Here is a 21,435-nt window from a genome sequence, read left to right on the forward strand (position 1 = left end):
CCAGAAGGGTGTTCAGTTCCGATGGTCCGATAATTGTGAGTTAAGCTTTCAGAAGCTCAATACAGCACTGACTACAGCACCCGTGTTCGTGTTACCATATGGTTCGGGAATATATACAGTGTATTGCGACGCGTCACGCGTTATTACATATGCTTCACGTTAGCTGAAGCCCCACGAGAATAATTATCCAGTACATGATTTGGAGTTAGCTGCGATTGTTCACACTCTAAAGATTTGGAGGCATTATCTTTATGGGGTGTCTTGTGAAGTTTACACTGATCATCGCAGTTTATAACATTTGTTCAAGCAGAGGGATCTAAATTTGAGGCAGCGCAGATGGCTGGAGTTACTAAAAGATTATGATATTACTATCTGGTATCATCCGGGCAAAGCAAATGTGGTTGTAGATGCCTTGAGCATGAAGGCAGAGAGCATGGGTAGTTTGGCTTTCATTTCAGTAGAGGAAAGTCCATTAGCCTCAGATATTCAGTCCTTGGCTAAAAAACTTGTGAGGCTAGATATTTCAGAGCCCAGCCGAGTTCTTGTATGAGTGGTGGTCCAATCTTCACTATTTGAGCAGATCAAGGCTCGCTAGTATGATGACCCACACTTGATGGTTCTTTCTGAAACGGTACTACGAGGTGGTTCCAAGGAAGTTACTATTAGAGCGGATGGTGTTCTGTGACTCCAGGATCATCTATGTGTTCCTAATGTGGATGGACTGAGGAAAAAGATCCTGGAAGAGGCACACAGTTCTTGGTATTCTATTCATCTGGGTGCTACTAAGATGTATCGTGACTTGAGGCAACATTATTGGTGGCGACGAATGAAAAAGGACATAGTTGAGTATGTATCTAGGTGTCTAAATTGCCAGCAAGTGAAATATGAGCACCAGAGGCCAGGTGGCCTACTTCAGCACATGACTATACCAGAGTGGAAATGGGAACGAATTACTATGGACTTTGTAGTTGGGTTGCCGCGAACCTTGAGGAAGTTTGATGCAGTTTGGGTGATTGTTGACAGATTGACTAAGTTGGTACATTTTATTCCTGTTGTGACTACGTATACTTTAGAGAGGTTGGCCCAGATTTATATTAAGGAGATAGTTCGGTTACACGGTGTGCCAATCTCCATCATATCAGATAGAGGCCCTCAGTTTACTTCACATTTCTGGAGAGCAGTACAAAGTGAGTTGGGGACCCGTGTAGAGCTCAGCACAGCCTTTCATCCGCAGACCGATGGACAGTCAGAGAGGACAATTCAGATTTTGGAGGATATGCTTAGGGCATATGTGATTGACTTTGGAGGTCAGTGGGATCGTTTCCTGCCTTTGGCCGAGTTCGCTTATAATAACAGTTACCAATCCAGCATCGAGATGGCTCCATTTGAGGCTTTATATGGTCGGCAATGTCGTTCACCTATCGGATGGTTTGAGCCAGGTGAGGCTAAGTTATATGGTACTGATTTGGTAAGGGATGCCTTGGAAGAGGTAAAGTTGATTCAGGAGCGACTTCGTACAGCACAATCCAGAAAAAAGAGTTACGCGGATCAGAAAGCGCATGATATATCATTTATGGTAGGTGAAAAAGTTCTCTTGAAGGTTTCGCCGATGAAGGGAATTATGAGATTCGGGAAGAAGGGCAAGTTGACCCAAGGTTTATAGGCCCATTTGAGGTGTTGAAACAAGTTGGGGAGGTTGCTTATGAGCTTGAATTGCCTCCCAGCCTATCGAGAGTTCATCTGGTTTTTCACGTATCTATGCTTCGGAAGTATCATGTCGACCTATCACATGTGTTAGACTTCAGCACAGTTCAGCTAGATAATAGCTTGGGTTATGAAGAGGAGCCAATTGCCATTGTTGATAAACAGGTTCGTCAGTTGAGGTCCAAGAGGATTTCTGCAGTAAAAGTCCAGTGGAGGGGTCAACCAGTCGAGGAAGCAACTTGGGAGGCCGAGGAAGACATGCGGAGCAGATATCCACACTTATTCAGCACTCCAGGTACGATTCTAAACTCGTTCGAGGACGAACGTTTGTTTAAGAGGTGGAGAATGTAATGACCCAATCGGTCATTTTAACTTTTAGAACCCCGTTCCCCAAAATAAAACTTCCCGTAGGTGCTTGTAATGATTTATGACTTGCGGGGATGGTTGGTTCGGGATTTGGAAGTGTTTGGGCTGAAACCGGAACACTTGGTTACTTAAGTTAGCCTTAAAATGCTAAGTTTGACATCGGTCAACATTTTGAGAAAACGACCCCGGAATAGAATTTTGATGATTCCAACGCTCTGTATGGTGATTTTGGACTTAGGAACGTGTTCGGAATTTTATTTGGAAGTTCGTAGTTAAATTAGGCTTAAAATGTCTAAAAACAAGAATTTAAGTTTGGAAGTTTGACCGATGAGTTGACTTTTTCATACCGAAGTCGGAATCCAGTTCCATTATTTAATTTATGACTTGTGTGTAAAATTTGAGGTCTATCGGAGTTGATTTGATAGGTTCCGACACCGAATGTAGAAGTTGAAAACTCGTAGTTTCATTAAGTTTGAATTGAGGTATGATTCATAGTTTTAGCATTGTTTGATGTGATTTAGAGGTTCGACTAAGTTCGTATGATGTTTTAGTACTTGTTGGTATATTTAGTTGAGGTCCCGAGGGCCTCGGGTGAGTTTCGGATGGTTAACGGATCAAAAGTTGGACTTAAAAAGTTGCTGCAATTTTCCCTTCTGCTGTATATTTTGGGCTGTGATCGAGCCCCAGATCGAACCCAGATATCGAGCCCACAATTGAGGCCTGAGTCGAAGCCCGGGACGAGGCTCAGTATCGAAGCCACGATCGAAGTCAAGGCTCAAGGGCCATGATCGAAGGCAAGGCTCGAGGGCCAGGATCAAGACCCAAGAACGAACTTGATCGAGGCCATGACCATGTCCGAGGCACGAGGCCTGATCGAGGCCATGACCAGCTCCCATGATCGAGCTCCCAAAAATCGAGCTCCCAAGATAAAGCTCCTTGATCGAGCTCCCAAGATCGAGCTCCCTGAGATCGAGCTCCCTGAGATCGAGCTCCCGACATCGAGCTCCCCTGATCGAGCTCCTTGATCGAACTGGATAGAGCTGTAAGTTATAAAAATAGAGGACATTCGTCCCATTTGCCATTTTTTACGAACTTGAGCTTGAGCAGAGGCGACTTTTGACAGATTTTCAAGGGAAAAACATTGGGGTAAGTGATTCTAAGTCAGATTTGGTCTACATATACAAGTATATCATTGTTTTCACCATAAATTAGTGTTTTGAGATTTAAATTTGGGAAATTTTTAGAAATCTCATAGAAATGAATTTTTGAGATTTCGGTATCGATTCGGAATCGAATTTGAGTGAAATTGGTATGGTTGGACTCGTAATTGAATAGGTTATCAGATTTCGTAACTTTTGCCGGATTCCGAGATGTGGGCCCCACGGACGAATTTTTAATTAATTTTGGGATTTTTATTAAAATGTAGTATTTTCTTATAGAATTGATTCCTATAATTTTTAATGATTGTATCGAATTATTCTGGCTAGATTCGAGCCAAACAGAATTGGATAATCCTGGAAAAGGCCTTATAGTGGATTAAATTGGAGCAAGACGAGGTAAGTCTCTTGTCTAATCTTGTGAGGGGGAAATTACCTCATAGGTGATTAAAATTAAATAATTACTGCTAATTGTGGGGGCTACGTACGCACGAGGTGACGAGAGTCCGTGCGTAGCTATTATTAATGCTAAAGTCCGGGTAGTTTAGGACTCAAAGCATGCATTACTTGTGTAAATAGTATTCTTTGATTAATTAATATTAATTGATATATATGAATATATTGTGAATTGTTAGATAAAGATATTAAAGAATGAAAATCTCATAGGCTTGATTTTCTGTTTAAATCAATTAATTGTTAAAAGAAATTGTTCTCCTCCCGAATTTATCTTATAATAAATATACTCTCCTTCCGGAGGCACATAAGAAAATGTCCTCCTTTCTTGTGGAGCGGGCCGAACGCCTCGGCAGGATAGATGCATATATGGATCGTGCCGCACGTCCCTCGGCAGTGTACACGACACTCTGGATCGGGTCGTACGTCCTCGACAGAAATCGTGCTTAATAATAATAATAATTACACGATATTTTAATAATTTATTTCAGCTTGTGAAACTAATTAATAAATTGGAACATTTTTGGAATTCTGGCTGGCAGAGCAACTGCCACAAAGGTTTTGCCACCACCATGCTCGCCAATGAAACTGCCAACAATAACAAACACTTGGATGCTGGTAATTTCAACTGATCGATCAACACTGCTCAGATCACAAACATATTATTAAAAGTTTCGTGTACAACATACTTGTCACGACCCAAATTCCCAACATGTCGTGATGGCTCCTATCTCAGTACTAGGCAAGCCGACAACATCAATAACCCACGATTTCCTTTAAATTTAAAAACGTAATGTTTAATACAATACCAAAGATTTAGCAATTTCCGATACAACTCTCCCAAAACCTGGTGTCACTGAGTACATGAGCATCTAACATGAGTACAAGTCTGAAAAATACGGTCTATAATAGTCTGAGACCAAATACAGTAAACAAGGAGATAGAGAAGGAGAGACAAGGTCTGTGAAATACGACAGCTACCTCAAAATCTCCTGAAAATCAACTGCGCGAAATGATCAGCACCCGCTATGTTCCGGAACACCTGGATCTGTACACGAAGTGCAGGGTATAGTATGAGTGCAACCAACTCAGCAAATAACAATAATAACTAAGGAACTGGAGATAATGACGAGCTACACAGTCATAGTTCACTTTTAGTAGTTCCAGCAAAGAATAGACATGCTTTCAAATCTGGCAATTTAAGTAAAATCAATTTTATACAGTTCAATTTCAAGTAATCCGGACATAAATTATTTCAGAGGTTTCACACAATGACAGATAGCAACCAAGTGCAACAACAAATGCAAAGCAAGTACACCCTCTCAGGCAACAGTCACTCAGCTCATCACAACAGCTCAACCACTCGGCTCTCAACACTCAAACTCAATGGGTACCCGCGCTCACTGGGGCTGTGTACAGACTCCGGACGGGCTCCTACAGTCCAAGTGCCATAATCTGCACGGATAACTCACGTCCTATAATATCCTGCACGGACAACTCACGTGCCATAATATCCTTACCTCACAGACAGGCCCTCGGCCTTACTCAGTCCCCAACCTCTCAAGTCTCTCGGGCTCTCACAAAGATCAGCCCAAACAAAGATAACATAGTATATCAACAAATATCCAGAAAGACTGAGGTATAATACGCAAGAAAAATCATGACTGAGTACAAGACAATAATTAGCAATTAATTCAACAAGTACGCGACCTCTATGGGTCCCAACAGTACTATCACATAGCCTAAGCATGATTTACAGTCAAATTGTTTCAACACAAAGAGAGCTTATAGCTAACAACAGGTTATTTAACTTTACAGTATCACGCCCGTCACCTAGCATGTGCGTCACCTCCAAAATAATCACATGACACAAAAATTCGGGGTTTCATACCCTCAGGACCAAATTTATGACTGTTACTTACCTCAACCCGTGTAATTATTTATTCTGCTATGCCCTTGCCACGAGAATTAGTCTCCGAAAGCCTCGTATCTAGCCACAATTAATTCGAATCAGTCAATACAAATTATTGTAATTAATTCCATAAAGAAATAATAATTTTTCCAATAAAATCCAAAATTAACTCAAATATCGCCCGTAGGGCCCACATCTCGAAACCCGACAAAAGTTATAGAATATGAACGCTCATCCAACCATGAGTCCAACCATATAAATTTCACCAAAATCCGACATCAACTCGGCCCTCAAATCTTCAATTAAAATCTATGAAGATTTCTACCATTTTCAACCCAATCCTTACCCATTTGAACTTAAAAATCCTTCCACAACCTTATTGGTATGTATACATAATACTCTTACACCCAAGAATCATATTATAAATCACCCATTTTTATTCCAACTCTGAAATTGAAGGATTGAGGAAAGAAATTCTTACATCTTTAAAGCCCTAGCAAGATCCTTGTGAAATCTTCAAACCTTAAACAAGAATTGATGGATAAATGACCAAGTCTTCACTTTATCTCTCTAAAATGCTCTCACCTCTCTCTAAAATATCAGAATTTGGCTCAAAAATGAGCTTCAAGGGCTATAAATCGAAGTTGGGTCGGGTCAAAAATTAGAAAGAATGGAAGCTCTGATGCAGTTATGCGATTGCATAACAGGTATGTGGTCTGCATACCTTCACCGAAGCTATGTTCTTTGATCTCAACTTTCGAACCTGCCAGACTAAAATGGCCACCGACTCCACATCATAAGTCAAATTATCGTCCAGCTGCACTGTACTGAAATCCAAAATATGAGACGGATCCCGGACATACTTTCGGAGCATGGATACATGGAACACTGGATGAACACCTGATAGACTAGTGGGAAGGCAGGTTCATAAGCCACTTCTCCAATTTTCTTAAGTATCTCAAAAGGCCCAATATACCGAGGGCTCAACTTGCCCTTCTTCCCGAACCTCATCACACCCTTCATTGGTGAAACTTTGAGCAAAACCTTCTCTCCAACCATGTAAGCAACATCACGGACCTTCCTGTTGAAATAACTCTTCTGTCTAGACTGCATCGTGCGAAGCCGTTCCTGAATCACTTTAACCTTCTCCAAAGCATCCTGAACCAAGTTAGTACCCAATAGCCTAGACTCACCAGGCTCAAACCAACCAACCAGAGATCGACACCGTCTCCCATATAATGCCTCATATGGAGCCATCTGTATACTCGACTGGTAGCTGTTATTGTAAGCAAACTCTGCAAGTGGCAGAAATTGATCCCAAGAACCCCCAAAATCAATGACACAAGCGCGTAGCATATATTCCAATATTTGAATAGGCCACTCAGACTGCCCGTCTGTCTGAGGGTGAAATGTTGTACTCAACTGAACTTGTGTGCCCAATTCTCGTTGCACTGCTCTCCAAAACAGTTATGTAAATTGCGTACCCCGATCTGAAATAATGGACACCGGCATGCCGTGTAGGCGAACAATCTCGCGAATACAAATCCCAGCCAACTGCTCCGAAGAATAATTAGTACCAACTGGAATAAAATGCGCAAATTTGGTTAGCCGATCTACAATCACCCAAACAGCATCAAACTTTCTCAAGGTCCATGGGAGCCCAACTACGAAGTCCATGGTAATACGCTTCCATTTCCACTCCGGAATTTCAAGTCTCTGAAGTAATCCTCCTGGTATCTCATGCTCGTACTTTACCTGTTGACAATTTAAACACCGAGCTGCAAACCCAACTATATCTTTCTTCATTCGCCTCCACCAATAGTGCTGCCTCAAATCCTGATATATCTTTGCGGCGCCTGGATGAATAGAGTACCGCGAAGTGTGAGCTTCTTGGAGAATCAGCTCACGCAAACCATCTACATTAGGCACACATAGCCTTCCCTGCATTCGTAATACACCATCATCTCCAATAGTGACTTCCTTGGCATCACCGTGCTGAACTGTGTCCTTAAGGACAAGCAGATGTGGATCATCATACTGGCGCTCTCTGATGCGATCATATAAAGAAGACTGAGAAACTACATAGGCCAAAACTCGATTCGGCTCGAAAACATCCAATCTAACAAATTGATTAGCCAAGGCCTGAACATCCAAGGCTAAAGGCCTCTCTGCTACCGGTAAGTATGCTAAGCTGCCCAAACTCTCCGCCTTACGACTTAAGGCATCAGCCACCATGTTGGCCTTTTTGGGGTGGTAGAGAATGGTAATGTCATAATCCTTAAGCAACTCTAACCATCTTCTCTACCGCAAATTATGATCCTTCTATTTAAACAAATGTTGTAGACTCCGATGATCTGTATATACCTCACACTGGACACCGTACAAATAATGCCGCCAGAATTTTAAGGCATGAACAATAGCTGCTAACTCAAGATCGTGGACTGGATAATTCTTCTCATGTACCTTTAACTGTCTGGACGCATAGGCAATCACCCTACCGTCTTGCATAAGTACTGCGCCGAGACCAATACGCGGCGCGTCATAATATACAGTATATGACCCTGAACCTATAGGCAACACCAATACTGGGACTGTAGTCAAAGCTATCTTGAGCTTCTGAAAGCTCTCTTCACACTCATCCGACCACCTGAACGGAGCACCTTTCTGGGTTAATTTAGTCATAGGCGATACAATAGATGAGAATTCTTCCACGAAGCGACGATAATAACTGGCCAAGCCGAGAAAACTACGAATCTCAGTAACTGGAGAGGGCCTGGGCCAATTCTAAACTGCCTCTATTTTCTTTGGATCCACCTTAATTCCTTCACTGGACACTATATGTCCCAAGAATGCCACCGAACTCAGCCAGAACTCGCACTTAGAGAATTTGGCATAAAGTTTCTTCTCTCTCAGCCTCTGTAGTACAATACTCAAATGTCGTGCATGCTCCTCCTGGTTACGTGAGTACACCAGGATATCATCAATAAATATTACGACAAATGAGTCAAGATATGATTGGAATACACTATTCATCAAGTGCATGAATGCTGCTGGGGCATTGGTAAGCCCAAAAGACATCACAAGATATTCATAGTGGCCATAACAAATTCTGAATGCCGTCTTCAGAATATCCGAATCCCGAATCTTCAACTGGTGATACCCAGACCTCAAATCGATTTTGGAGAACATTCTCGCTCCCTGAAGCTAGTCAAATAAGTCATCAATACGCGGCAAAGAATATTTATTCTTGATTGTCACTTTGTTCAACTGCCTATAATCAATGCACATCCGCATAGTACCATCTTTCGTTTTCACAAACAGAATCGGTGCACCCCAAGGTGACACACTAGGCCTAATAAACCCCTTTTCAAAGAGTTCCTGAAGTTGCTCTTTCAATTCTTTTAACTCAGCTGGTGTCATACGAAATGGAGGAATAGAAATGGGTTGAGTGCCCTGCACCAAGTCAATACCGAAATCAATATCCCTATCGGGCGGCATACCCGGCAGGTCTGTAGAAAATACATCAAGAAAGTCTCTCACTACCGGTACTGAATCAATAGTAGGAGTATCTGCTTCAACATCTCTCACAAAAGCCAAGTATGACAAACACCCATTTCCAACCATACGTTGGGCCTTCAAATAAGAAATTACGTTGCTAGAAACAAAATCTAGAGAACCTCTCCACTCAACCTTTGGCAACCCCGGCATGGTCAACGTCACGGTTTTTGCATGACAGTCCAGAATAGCATGACATGGATACAACCAATCTTTACCCAGTATTACATTGAAATCAACCATACCGAGTAATAAAAGATCGACCCTAGTCTCCAGTTCCCCAATAGTTGCCATATACGACCGATACACACAGTCCACAGTAATAATATCACCCACCGGTGTAAATACACTAACATGTGAAACTAAGGACTCACAGGGCATATCTAGATAATGAGACAAATACGATGATACATATGAATAAGTAGAACCAGTGTCAAATAATATAGAAGCCTCTCTGTGGCACACTGAAACAATACCTATGATCACTGCATCTGAAGCAACAGTATCTGGCCTGGCAGGAAAAGCATAGAATCAGGCCTGGTTGCCACCTGATCAGCCTTCCCCTCTTTGGCGACCTCTAGCTGCCTGACCCCCACCCCGAGCTGGTTGGGCGGGTGGTGTAATTACTGGTGCTGGTGTCATTAGTCGAGAACTCTGTTGTGGAGCCCCACTCAACAGCCTAGGACAATCTCTCTTGAAATGACCTAATTCTCCGCACTCAAAACAACCCCTCCTCTGACGGAACTGCTGCTCCTGATAACCCGAAGAATTACCTGTAGAAGCCTGAGCGGACGAGGCCTGATGAGAACTCAGTTCTAGTAGTGCATTGAATGAAGACTGGCCTAAGTGAGCACTGTAAAAACCATGTCGAGCTGATGCACCATGATGAACTGGATAACCTGCCTGAGCGTGTCTGTAAGAATGACACCTATCACGATAAAACTAACCCCCTGAAGGAACACCGCTGAAATCACCGGAACCACGAGGCCTCTTAGCCTCCCTTTTAACCCGCTCCTGGATGCGAACCATCTTAATCTGACGAGCAATGTCAACAACCTCATCGAAAGTAGCACCAGACACTCTCTCTAGTCATGAGTAATCGCAGCTGAAAAGTGAGGCCATCTATGAACCTCCTGATCCTTTCCTTATCTGTAGGAATCAACCAGATAGCATGACAGGCCAATTCTGAAAATCTCATCTCATACTGCATCACAGACATATCACCCTGACGAAGCTGCTCAAACTGTTTGCACAGCTCCTCTCTGCGGGACTGAGGTACAAACTTCTCAGGGAATAGACCGTAGAACTGCTGCTAGGTAAGGGGTGCTGCACCGACCGGCCTACACCTCTCGTAAGACTCCCACCATCTGAAGGCAGCCGCAGAAAATTGAAAAGTAGTGAATGAGACCCCACTGGTCTCCAGAATACCTGCTGTCTGAAGCATCCGCTGACACTTATCCAAAAAACCCTGGGCATCCTCTGACTCAATGCTGCTAAAAGATGGAGGTCGGAGCCTCTCAAATCTCTCAAGCCTCCTCTGCTTATCATATGCCATAACAGGAACTACCGGGGCCTAAGCAGCTGCAACCGGCTGGGCTGGTAGTGCCCCCAATATCTGAAGTCCCTATACTACCTGGTCTGGAGTATGGGCAACGAGAGTATGAGTACCTCCCCCGGCCTGAGAAGCGGCAGGTGCGGCCTGAGCCGAAACCACCTGAGCCAGACCAGTGCAAGCTGCCAATATCTGGGCCAAAGTCTCTTGAAGGCTGGAATCTCAATGGGCACAGCTGGTGCCTGAGCTGATCATGTCGGCTCAACTATTTCTGGAATCTGCTCCTGAGCTGGAGCAACTGGTGGTACTACCGGTGCTGGCCCAACTGTGGTACGAGCTACACCTCGACCTTTACCTCGACCCCGGCCTCTACCACGGCCCCGGCCTCTCGCGGCCCTAACTGGTGGCATTGATGGTTGACCGTCCGATCCGGTAGTACGTGTCCTCACCATCTATGAGAGAATAGATTAATATAAATTTAGTTTCCGAAATCAACAAATTCGCACGATGGAATACAAGAAATTGAAGTTTTCCTACGGTTTCTGCGGCTTCTCGAAGATAAGTACAGACGTCTCTGTACCGATCCGCAAGACTCTACTAAACTTGCTCATGACTCGTGAGACCTATGTAACCTAGGCTCTGATACCAACTTGTCACGATCCAAAGTTCTAATATGTCGTGATGGCGCCTATCTCAGTACTAGACAAGCCGACAATATCAATAACCCACGATTTCCTTTAAATTTAAAAACGTAACGTTTAATACAATACCAAAGATTTAGCAATTTCTGATACAACTCTCCCAAAACCTGGTGTCACTGAGTACATGAGCATCTAATATGAGTACAAGTCTGGAAAATATGATCTATAATAGTCTGATACTAAATACAGTAAACAAGGAGATAGAGAAGGAGAGACAAGGTCTGCAGAACACGCCAGCTACCTCAAAATCTCCTGAAAATCAACTGCGCGAAATGATTAGCACTCCCTATGTTCATGAACACATGGATCTGTACACGAAGTGGAGGGTATAGTATGAGTACAACCAACTCAGCAAGTAACAATAATAACTAAGGAACTGAAGATAATGACGAGCTACACAGTCATAGTTCACTTTCAGTAGTTCCAGCAAAGAATAGACATGCTTTCAAATCCGACAGTTTAAGTCAAATCAATTTTATACAGTTAAATTTCAAGTAATCCGGATATAAATTCTTTCAGAGATTTCACACAATGACAGATAGCAACCAAGTGCAATAACAAATGCAAAGCAAGTACAGCCTTTCAGGCAATAGTCACTCAGCTCATCACAACATCTCAACCACTCGGCTCTCAGCCCTCAGCACTCACACTCAATGGGTACTCGCGCTCACTGGGGGTGTGTACAAACTCCGGAGGGGCTCCTATAGCCCAAGCGCCATAATCTGCACGGACAACTCACGTGCTGCACGGATAACTCACTTGCTATAATATCCTGCATGGACAAATCACGTGCTATAATATCCTTACCTCATCGACAGGCCCTGGGCCTTACTCAGTCCTCAACCTCTCAAGTCTCTCGGGCTCTCAGAAATCACAAAGATCAGCCCAAACAAAGAAAACATAGTATATCAACAAATATCCAGAAAGACTGAGGTATAATACGCAAGAAAAATTATGACTGAGTACAAGACAACAATTAGCAATTAATTCAACAAGTACGCGACCTCTGTAGGTCCCAACATTACTATCACAAGCCTAAGCATGATTTACAGTCAAATTTCTTCAACACAAAGAGAGCTTATAGCTAACAACAGGTTATTCAACTTTACAGTTTCACGGGACAGACCAAGTCACAATTCCTTCAGTGCACGCCCACACGCCTGTCACCTAGCATGTGCATCACCTCCAAAATAATCACATGACACAAAAATCCGGGGTTTCATACCCTCAGGACCAGATTTATAACTGTTACTTACCATAACCCGTGTAATTATTTATTTCGCTATGCCCTTACCTTGAGAATTGGTCTTCGAAAGCCTCATATTTAGCTACAATTAATTTGAATCAGTCAATATAAATTACTGTAATTAATTCCATAAGGAAATACTAATTTTCCCAATAAAATTCGAAATTAACTCAAAAATTGCCCGTAGGGCTCATATCTCGGAACTCGACAAAAGTTATAGAATATGAACGTCCATCCAACCACGAGTCCAACCATATAAATTTCACCAAAATCCGACATCAACTCGACCCTCAAATCTTCAATTAAAGTCTATGAAGATTTCTACCATTTCCAACCCAATCCTTACCCATTTGAACTTAACAATCCTTCCATAACCTTATTGGTATGTATACATAATACTCTTACACCCAAGAATCATACTATAAATCACCCATTTTTATTCCAAACCCGAAATTGAAGGATTGAGGAAAGAAATTCTTACCTCTTTGAAGCCCTAGCAAAATCCTTGTGAAATCTTCAAACCTTAAACAAGAATTGATGGATAAATGACCAAGTCTTCACTTTCTCTCTCTAAAATGCTCTCACCTCTCTCTAAAATATCAGATTTTGGCTCAAAAATGAGCTTCAAGGGCTATAAATCGAAGTTGGGTCGGGTCAAAAATTAGAAAGAATAGAAGCTCCGACGCAGTTATGCGATCGCATAACAGGTATGCGGTCCGCATACTGGCCGCATAATTTGGCTTCCAAAGCTGGGCGTTACTGAACCGGTCTGCGATCATTATGCGGTCCGCATACTAGTTCTGCGATCGCATAATGCACTGCAAAACAGGTTTGCGGTTGCATAGTGCACCGCAGATTTTCCTCAAATCTCGTCCCTCATCTGATCCACTTTGCGACCATTATGCGGTCCGCAGAATGATTCTGCGACCGCATAGTGGTCGCAAAAATGACCTTTTTCTGACAAAAAATTCCTTTATACATCGGTGCATTGTTCAACCCAAACATTAAATTCCTTAGCAAAATTTCTCCTGGGTCATTACACCTAAGTTAACATCCGGTCAACCTTTTCAACTTAAATTCTAAACCTTGGAACTAAGCGCTCCAAATCATTTCAAAACCTCACCGAACCCAAACCAATTACCCGGCAAGCCAAATAACAACTGTAATTCACAATTTGAACAGTAAATAGAAAAACGGGATTATAATACTTAAAACGGCCAGCCGGATCGTTACAATACTAAACCTTGTTTCGTACATACTCTTACGTGTGATATGGTATAAGTTATAAAAAGAATAAAGGAGTAGTATGTTGTACGTGTAAAAATATGTGAGCAGGAATAAAAGTGATACACACTATGTGAGCTTCACCAGTTGAATATTGTGTAAGATCAGTGATCCCCACTACATAATAAATAATACTACTGTTATATTTTACATAACCATAATTTAGTTTTCATGATTTAATTTTAGATTTCTTTATCTTCATGCAGTTTCAACTCGCAGTGAAACTATGCTGAAGGAACAAAGCCTTATCGTACTAAGTTATACCACCGCATGCGTATCAATATCACAATATATCACAATTTGCACCTCAAATGCCCAAATATTTCAACATTTTCCATAATAAAGAGCTCACGGCTCTTGCCAAAATAAATTAACAACAATATTTTCCATAATAAAGATCTCACGGCTCCATCACAATGAATACGAAAATCTCAAAAATATATTCAACAAAAACAAAATTCACTAATTAACACTTTGTCTAAATATCAAATTTTTAAATGTAAACTACTTCATTTTTTTTAATATTTAAATTAAAAAATTCATCCTTCAAGTAATGCACAGAACAAAAGAAACACGTAAAGCAATTAGCAAGAAATGGTCAGACAATTTTTAAGAATATGAAATAATCCAATGATGATGAATATAACATGATACAATGATTTAACTAATATGCAACAGTGATGTACACAATTTAAAAATATAACCTTACATATTTAGTCTGTGTACAAACTCGTCACCTCGTACACACGACTTTCAACATATTGCAATTATCACATCAATACCAATCATAGGAGAATTTCCCCCACACAAGGTTAGATAAGTCACTTACCTCGACTTGCTTCAATTTAATCCACTAGTAGGCATTTCCTCGATTATCCAACTCTGAATGGCTCGAATCTAGCCAAAATAATTTGATACAGTCAACAAAAATTATAGGAATCAATTTCATAAGAAAATACTATATTTTTCAATAAAATCCGAAATTAACTCAAAAATCGCTTGTGAGGACCACGTCTCGGAATCCAGCGAAAGTCATAAAATATGAACGCACATTCAACCACGAGTCTAACCATACCAAAATTACTAAATTTCAATAACAATTCGGCCCTCAAATCCTCAAATTTATCAAAGAGGGTTTTCGAACTTTTTCAACTTAATTCACCAATTAACTGATAAAAACAGTGATGGATTCGGGTAATTTAACCAAAATTGAGTTAAGAACACTTACCCCGATATTTTTTCTCTGAAAATCTCCCAAATATCACCTCAATCCGAGCTCCAAATCGGTAAAAATGGAAAATAGGACGAAATCCCATTTTCAGAACTTAAACTCTCTGTCCAGTCATTTGCTTTACACAATCGCATACAACCACATGCGATCGCGAAGCACAAACTTCCATTGTCGAGAAAAGACCTTATGCGATCGCGTGTCCTTCACGCGATCGCGATGCACAGGATCCTCAGCCCTACGCGATCGCGGACAGCCACACGCGATCGCATAGAGCAAACGCGTGGCCCAGCCTTCTGCCTCATTCCTCTTCGCGAACGTGGTCTTAGCAACGTGTTCGCATAGCAAAACTTGCCAAACCTACGCGATCGCAAACTCGCCCACGCTTTCGCATAGCACAAATTTTCCAGCTACCTAATTAAGTCTACGTTGTCGCAGATGTCACGACCCAAAATCTAACCATGGTCATGATAGCGCCTATCATGTTACAAGACAAGCCTATTTTCCAAAATATTACTACTAAATTGATTATAAGAATTTAATAAAACAATACCAATATTTGAATTTCTCAAAAACTAAATCAACTCTAAATATGATATAGAAAATATGGAAACGAGCCCCAGACATCGGGGTGTCACTAAGTCATGAGCGTCTAAAACTATAAACTAAGATATATAAACTGTCTAACTGTCCAAAAGAACAAATGACAAAAGGAGTAACAAGGTCGTGCGGATGCTAGCAGCTACCTTACAATCTCCACAGATAGCCGGTCTGAAATCAACGATCGTCGCGCTCTAACTCACCTGGATCTGCACATAAAGTATAGGGTGTAGTATGAGTACAACCGACTCAGTAGTAACAGAAATAACTAAGGAACTGAGCAGTAGTGATGAGCTAAGTAAAACAGTCCAATTATTTATTTTCACAATTTAAAAATAAATAGAAATAAACAGGTAAATTTCATAACTCAGTAAATGCCACAAAGAAGTTTAACAGATAAATGCAGCAACAACACAAATAAATACAACCTCACAGCAGTGTCACTCCATCACTCATCACTCGCAATCAGCACTCAACACTCAAAACACTCAACACTCTGCGCTTACTAGGGGTGTGTACAGACTCCGGTGGGGCTCCCAAAGCCCAAGCGCTAAGCACGGATAGCTCACGTGCCATAATATCAATACCTGGATCCGCACTGTCAGCTCACATGCTACGCGGACAACTCACGCGCTATGATATCAATACCTGGACCCACCCGATTAGCTCACGTGCTATGCGGACAGCTCACGCGCTATGGTATTAATATCCTCACAATCAGGCCCTCAGCCTCACTCAGTCATGTACCTCTCCAGCCTCACAATGCACCACAAATAATGGGACACAGCATGTACATCAAGTATCACAACATATTAGCAAAATAATAGAGACTGAGGTACACATGAACAATAATTTCTATGACTGAGTACAAATAACATGAACATGAATGAAGCCTAAACATGACCTCTAACGTGAAGGCAGACAAGTTCACCAACAAGTAAATGCATAAACACAAATAATGGTTATTAGGCCTCACGGGACGGACCAAGTCTCAATCCCTCGAGGTATACACCCACACGCCCGTCACCTAGCGTGGTTATCACCTCTAAACAATCACTTGATGTCAAATCTTCGGGTTTATACCCTCAAAGCCAGAGTTAAAACTGTTACTTACCTTAACAACGTAAACTCCTACTCCGGGATGCCCACGTCTCTGGAATCGGTCTCCAAAAGCTCTGAATCTGACCAAAAATCAGAATACTACTATCAACATAGTCTAAATAATCGAATTCCACAAAAAAAACTACACAAATATGCCAAAAATCCCAAATCGGCCAAAACCCGGCCCCCGGGCCCACGTCTCGGAACCAGTCAAAAATGGAAGGATTAGAACCCTCGTCCACTCCCGAATCTAACCATATACAAATTTATCAAAATCAGACTCTGTTTGGTCCCTCAAATCCCTAGCTAAAACTCTCCAAAACTCAAGCCCTAACTCCCTCAATTTCACTTTGAAATCATCAATCAAATCCCAAAAACGAAGATGGATTCATGAAATATAACCAAAACTGAGTATAGAACACTTACCCCAATCCCTATGGTGAAAATCGCCTCCAAAATCACCCAAATTCGAGCTCCCCAACTCAAAATATGACCAAATGAACAAACTCTTATTTTATATATTTTTTCTGCCAGCTATTCTGCCTCGTTTCTCATGCCAAACGATCCCAAAACTCGCTTGTTATGCCTCCAATGGATTCCTTGTAAAATTCTAGTCAAGTTAATCTTTTGAATCACTCAATTTGACCGTATAATGAAGCAGATATGTAGGTTTTAATATTTGCAAATAGTGCAGATTTTTAAATGCACTGTCAGTGGCAATTTCGTAATTAATCTAAAAAAATCTCGCAACCTAATTCTTAGTAAATGACCATAAAATCTACATACAATATCCAAATTCGACGATTCTTTTTGCTACGGGTCCGTAATTACGATACGAATCTAATTCTTCAATCAAAAAGGAAATCGGAGCTTAATTATTTTCAATATGATATCATTTATGCTTGAAGAAACAACATCGAAACATAAGAAAAACGAGAACAACACAACCAAAACATATCTGAAACTCACCTGAGGCCGTCGGGACCTCAACCAATAATTCCAACAAGTCATATATCACTACCTTAACTTAGTCGAACCTTCGGAACACCCAAAACAACATCGAATCAACCTCGGATTCAAGCCTAAGAACTTCTAAACTTCCAAAATTCGTCAACGACGCCGAAACTTATCAAACCACGTCCGAATAATATCAAATTTTTCACACACGTCCCAAATGACACTATGAACCTATTCCAACTTCCGAAATTTCATTCCGACCCCGATACTTAATTTTTCACTGCTAACCAAAATTGCTAAATTTTTAACTTTCGCCAATTCAAGTCTAATTCTACCACGGACCTCCAAATTACATTCCGGACACACTCCTAAGTCTAAAATCACCTAACGAAGCTAACCGAATCATAAAAATCCAAATCTGAATTCGTTTACTCATAAGTCAACTTCCGGTTGACTTTTTCTAACTTGGCTTTCTAAATAAGAGACTAAGTGTTCATTTCACTCCAAAAATTACTCTGACCCAAACCTACCTACTCGATATAACTCAACACAGCTGAACAACACGATAAGAAGCAGAAATGGGGAAAACATAGCTATAACTCTCAGAACGAACGACCGGGTCGTTACAGCGGACCTTCTCACGCGATCGCATAGAAGGAAACCAGACACCAGATTTCAGCAACTCCAAGTCCAAAATTGATCCGTTAACCGTCTGAAATTCACTCGAGATCCCCAAGACCTCAGCCAAATACACCAACAAGTCCTAAAATATCATACGAACTTAGTCGAAACCTCAAATCACATCAAACATCGCTAAAATCACAAAATCACACCCCAATTCAAGCTTAATGAAACGTAAGAATTTTCAACTTCTACATTCGATGTCGAAACCTATCAAATCAAGTCCGATTGACCTCAAATTTTGCACACAAGTCATAAATGACACAATGGAGCTATGAAAATTTTTGGAACTGGATTCCGACCCCGATATAAAAAAAAGTTAACTCCCCGGTCAAACTTCCAAACTTAAATTCCTATATTAGCTATTTCAAGCCTAATTTAACTACGGGCTTCAAAATAAAATTTTAAACACTCTCCTAAGTCCAAAATCACCATACGGAGCTGTTGGAATCATCAAAAATCTATTCCAGGGTCGTTTATATATAGGTCGACATCCAGCCAACCTTTTCAACTTAAATTTTAAACTTTGAAACTAAGTGTTCCAATTCATTCTAAAAACCTCACCGGACCCAAACCAGAACCAATTTCTCCGGCAAGTCACATAACAGTTATAACGTACAAAATGAGAAGTAAATGGAGAAATGGGGCTACAACTTTTAAAACGACTGGATGGCTCGTTACAGAATGATACTATTATTATAACTTTGATACGAGCTTTAGTAGTTATTAGCTATAGTAGTCCTTTCAATATTTCAAAAGTTAAAATCTAGAGTTATAAAATAAAAACTGTAAAGTAAATAAATCAAAGACAAGTATGGAGATAAATTAATATATTATTCAACTTCAAACTGATGTATATAATGAACTAAAATTTCCTCTATTTATAGAAGAAAGGAAGTAACTTCGAGATTTTTCAGTAAGCAGATGCAAGGCTTTTCATGAAGCTGCTGCGAGGCTTTTCTTGAGCTGCTTGTAAGTAGTCTACATGATCTGCTCGCAACCTGCCTGTTTAATAAAAAGTTGTTGCAAGCAGGGGTAGATTTACGTTGACCCAAGCGGTGTCACGAGAGACCGCTTGGTCGAAAATATTTACTAAATATATATATGTGTATAAAATAACTCAAAAGGAAATATTAGTACAAATAATGAAGAGGACACCGGTTGAAACAAACCTGTCCAGTGGCTTGTTCGTTAGCCGCCACCAATTATTTGTAACAGGTCGCGGGTTCGAAGTTCCACAATCTCTATTTACCAAGTTTTTAAAACTTCGCACAGTTATTAATTAACCCCCGGGCCGTAGACTAAAACAACTATTTGACCCTTTCCCAATAAATTAAACGGCAAAGGGCTAAATATAGCCATGTATTTTTGATAATGGTCTAAGAATAACCTTCGTTATATTATTGGGCTATATATACCATTCCCGTCGTACTTTAGAACAAATATACCCTTATTTTAGATGGAGTGCCACGTGTCAGCTCCAGATAAAAACGACACATTTCTTTTTTTTACTCGATCCGTTTTAGAAAACCCACAACCCGACCCGTTTTAAAATTTAATTTTTTTAAATCATATATTTTGTAAAAACTGAAATTATTTTTTGTAAAAACTGGAAAAAAAATTACAAAATATATATTTTTAAGTCTTTTCAGTTTTTTAAAGTATTGTTTTTTGTAAAAACTGAAAAGAAAATATTTTTTTAAAAATGTTTTAAAAACTAAAAAATATATATTCTGTAAAACTGGAAAAAAAATTGCAAAATATATATTTTTCAAGTTTTTAAAGTATTTGTTTTGTAAAAACTGAAAAAACAAATTGCAAAATATTTTTATTTTTTTAAAACTAATGCATATGTAGTCCACTGCTTTAAGAGAGTCTTTTTTTTTTCAGTTTTTAAAAAAATATTTTTTTTCAGTTTTTACAAAACAAATACTTTTAAAAACTGAAAAGACTTAAAATATATATATTTTGCAATTTTTTTTCAGTTTTTATAAAATATATGCTTTAAAAAAACTAAATTTTAAAACGGGTCGGTGGTGGATTTTTAAAAACGGATCGGGTGGTGGGTTTTTTAAAACGGATCGGGTAAAAAAAAAGAAATGGGTCGTTTTTATCTGGTGCTGACACGTGGCACTCCATCTAAAATAAGGGTATATTTGTTCCAAAGTATAACGGGAAGGGTATATATATCCCAATAGTATAACGAGAGATATTCTTAGACCATTTTCGAAAGTATATGGGTATATATTTGGCCTTTGCCGTAAATTCAAACCTTAAACCTTTCTGACATAGGATAAGTGGAGACTATTTAAAACCCTAAGACTTTTTTTGGGAGATAGAGCTAATAGATTAACGGGGTTGTGGGTGCATATTTTTCAAACAAACTCATTACTTGAAGATATTCTTTTTGGGTGCTTAACAGTTTGGGGTTTATTTCTTTTATTTGTTCATGATCATAATTGTGACGATTTTCTTTATTTATAATATATTTTTGTTTGATGTGTTTGATTAATTTTAGAGGTTAAATTGTGGGATTATCATAATTTGAATTTGCAAGTGAAAGATCTTTAATTTGTCTTCTAATTTACCATTATTATAAGGAATGTTTACATACATATACACTATTAGAAAATTTATTACCCTCTCAACTCAAATTTCAATTTAATTACATCCTATATACAAATTTACCAATTATATACATTTTAGGAATTAAATGAGTATTCCTTTATACTAGGAATTAATTATTTCACATCCTTACTCTCTCTCTCTCTCTCTCTCTCTCTCTCTCTCTCTCTCAATCCCTAATTTCAGTAATGTAGAGCAAAAAAAAAAGAGCAGAAATTCCACCATTGACAGCCATTAAAAAGCATTGAATTCAAATTTGGGTTTTCAAAAAATATTATTTGTTTGAATTGGGTGTTATTGCAAACAATTGAGA

This window comes from Nicotiana tabacum, chromosome 9 (genome assembly GCF_000715075.1).
Source record: "Nicotiana tabacum cultivar K326 chromosome 9, ASM71507v2, whole genome shotgun sequence".
In the NCBI taxonomy this organism is placed as follows: Eukaryota; Viridiplantae; Streptophyta; class Magnoliopsida; order Solanales; family Solanaceae; genus Nicotiana; species Nicotiana tabacum.